We start from the raw sequence: 3,519 nt of genomic DNA, 5'->3' as shown, positions 1-3,519 counted from the left end.
TTAGAATAGTATTCATGTTTTTAGATTACTAGGACTCTTCTTAGTGTTCTTAAACTAGACCATGTTTCTTTTGTTCGTTAACATGTGTATCAAAGTAGACTAAGAAGAGTCCCTGTATTGTTGTTTGTTGTTTGTTATTTTTATTTGGTACATGTGTGGTTCTCTGTATGCTTGGATGTGTTCCTTTCTATATGACTAATATAATATTCCCTTTTTATCAACCTGTTTTAGTCTCTTTACTTTTCAATTATTTATTCCATTCAAGATATATATATCTATATATATATATTAAGGTCTTATGTTTGTATTTTTGTAATCAGAGATATTTAAGGAAGAAACTTAGGAGGATTCAATGGACGAAAATTATAAATTAACTTATAAATAATTTACCTTTTAACTTATAAAATAATTTCCCTTCTAACTTATAAAATAATTTCCCTTTTAACTTACAAGTTTTTAATTTACATTTTTTTTAAAATAAACTTTTTACTTTATTATAAAAGCTATTTGTTTCTGTACAAAAAAAAAAACCTATGTGTTTTGGCTTTTATCTTATTTTTGACTAACTTATGAGATATTGTGTTAAAAAAGGGTGATTTTTTATAAAACTTAAAGTTAATGGTTGTGTTTGGACTGTCAAAAAAACATAATGAGATGTTGATTTTTTAGCTATACTAAATAACTTTTTAACTCATAATACAAAAACTAGACGTTTTAAGTATAAATCAAAGAACCTTTCAAAAAAAAAGTATAAATCAAAGAAAATATATATATCATTTGTATATATGCGGTCAAAAAATAAACTTAAATACATTCATATTGACCAGAATCTTTATAGTTGTTTTTTTTTGTACAAATAATCTTTATATATGTAGTAAAAATAATGTTATACGATCAAGTAATCAATAATTAAATATAGCAACAATTTTGGTTTTTTTTTCCTATTTTGTAGGCTACAATATATGAAGTGATAATTGTCCTTTTTGGTTTCCACTTATACCCAATGTTTTAAAAAAGGAAAAAAAATAATAAATACTACCTTTATGTATTTCTTGAAGTGCTACACGCGTCCACATGCACCTATCCACACGCTTTCACCACTCCCAACTCAAATCCTCAACGTTTGATCTTCTGCCCTTATATCTCCTCTATCCTTTTTTGTTTTCATTAGTAGTCTGCTTCTGCAACAGAAGAAACCCTCTGCCTGTGTCTCTTATCTACTTGCCACTATCTTTCTAATTGGAAAATCAATCCAGGTACTTTTCTGCCAATGTTCAGTTTAGAACTTTCTTTTTTGAACTGAAGGATTTGTTTTTCTTCAATTTTGAGATCCACCGCACTAGCGACTAACATGCATGCTTCACTTTCCTCTGTTATTATCTTCCTCTCTTTAATTGATACATTAAGATTTATTGAGTTTGAATGATACATCATGTTTCTATACATTCATGTACTTGCCACCGGTTGACATTCATGTTCGAAATTTATTTTTAGCCATATAAGATAACTCTAGGATGCTAAAATAGAACACAGACAACTGAAGTTCCATAGAAAAGTAATGAAAAATTTCCCATATCTGTTTGTTAATGTACATGTAATGTATACAGGATGCTAATTTTTGTGCTTCAGAACATGTTTTATGAGATATCATTTTGGGGTTCATTTTTTCTTCCAAATATTACCTTTATGTCTTCTTCTGTTTTTGTTCAATTTAAATCTGACCTTGACTTTTAAAGAAAGGAATATATTACGAAAGTTTTTCAAATTAAAATTCCCACTTTATGACAAAACTCCCCATTTGTATTATCATGTACACATAAAGTTGAATAAAAACTCCAGCTCTTAAAAAATACTGATACCCATTAGACAAGTAAAGTATGACAGTAAGAATAATGACAAATTTCCTATATAACTATGTTAAAGTACATGCTTTGTGTTGAGGTTGAAAATTTATGGTTTTCAGAACATGTTTTATGAGAATTGATAGTGGCTTTCATTTTTCTCTTTGAAATGTTCATTTGCTGTATTCTTTTTTTGTTGAATATAAATTTCCAAAAATTGAACCTCTAAGCAAACTAATACAAATATAAACTTCTTTTTTAAATATATAGCTTCCCATTTATTCAATATATACACTAACATACAACTGATTACTGTTTATTTCAGAGCTTCAAACACTCATTAACGTGCACAACAATGTATGCTCTTCGTCTCAGGTCTCCTCCCACCAATCCAAGGATTTTTCGTGAAGCCTCTTCATCTTGATATGGTATTGCAGTTTTATTTTATTAATTGCATCATTTTATCATTTCAAAAATTGTATTAAGTTATTATATTATTTTCCTTCAACAGACCTCTATTGTCATACCAAAGCGATTCCATGAACATGTTGGGGGTGAAATCAATGATGAGGTTCAACTTCAAGACCCAGTTGGAAACACGTTTCATCTACCCTACTACTACAACAATGGAGACCACAGGCTTGGTGCCTGGTTTCTTTGAGTTGCGAGTAAAATCACTTTAGTAGATTACATAGCCATGTCCTATTTAATCACTAACAAAATTTTGTAAGTAAAATCACTTTAGTAGATTACATAGCCATGTCCTATTTAATCACTAACAAAATTTTGTCTACTATATATATTGAGCAACGACCAAGAATATGTCATTCCTTTAACTCTTCAAATGCACACAGTGGTTTACATGTTTCAAAAATATAGAACCATCTCCCTTGGGCTTTACAACTGCAGCCGGATGCTTAGAGACCACCACCCTACTATTTGCTTCTTAAATTTAATACATTGTAGTTCACTCTCTAACACTTAACATCAAGCCTGCTTCTTTGCTAAAAGTTAAAAATAGTTCATCTAAATTATTACAGTTTATAGAGTTCTTCATATTAGAGCTGTATTGAAATAGTTATGCATTTATGGTATACTATATTGAAATACAAACTTTATTTCAACCTATTTTTTTTACCTTTAAAGTTTGTTTTTTTTACTAAATTTTATGATATTAATTCATCTCAATTTTCAATTATCATTCCATAAAAAAATATATTTGAGATATTACATTTTAATAAAAGTATTAATGAATCATAACCACCATTTTAAAATTATTTAGGCTAAACTAAACAGAAAAACTACATCAATATTTAAAACTTATTCTACTCCTTATAAACATTTGATTGGTCATGTCTATATTTAATATGAGATTCTAATTTTAAAAGTTAAACTTATTATGTTGGTGAAGACATTACAAAATTGGTTCTGACCAGCAATATATTTATTCATTTTTCTTTCATCATCTCTATTCAATGAGATGAATTGAAACACAATGAGATAGTTATTTCAATTCCCATGATGTGAGTGCATTTAATGGTGATGAAACGTATCCATGTTGCTTGACCAACTTTCACACAACATTCCAGCTCATTATGTATTTCAATTTCACAAGTATTAGACTGGAAGCTTTTAAATAACTTGACAAACATCCCTTCTTTCACGCTAGAGTGGGCAT

Source organism: Lotus japonicus, chromosome 5, assembly GCF_012489685.1.
Source record: "Lotus japonicus ecotype B-129 chromosome 5, LjGifu_v1.2".
NCBI classification, from domain to species: Eukaryota; Viridiplantae; Streptophyta; class Magnoliopsida; order Fabales; family Fabaceae; genus Lotus; species Lotus japonicus.
Note: the sequence above shows the minus strand (reverse complement) of the source record.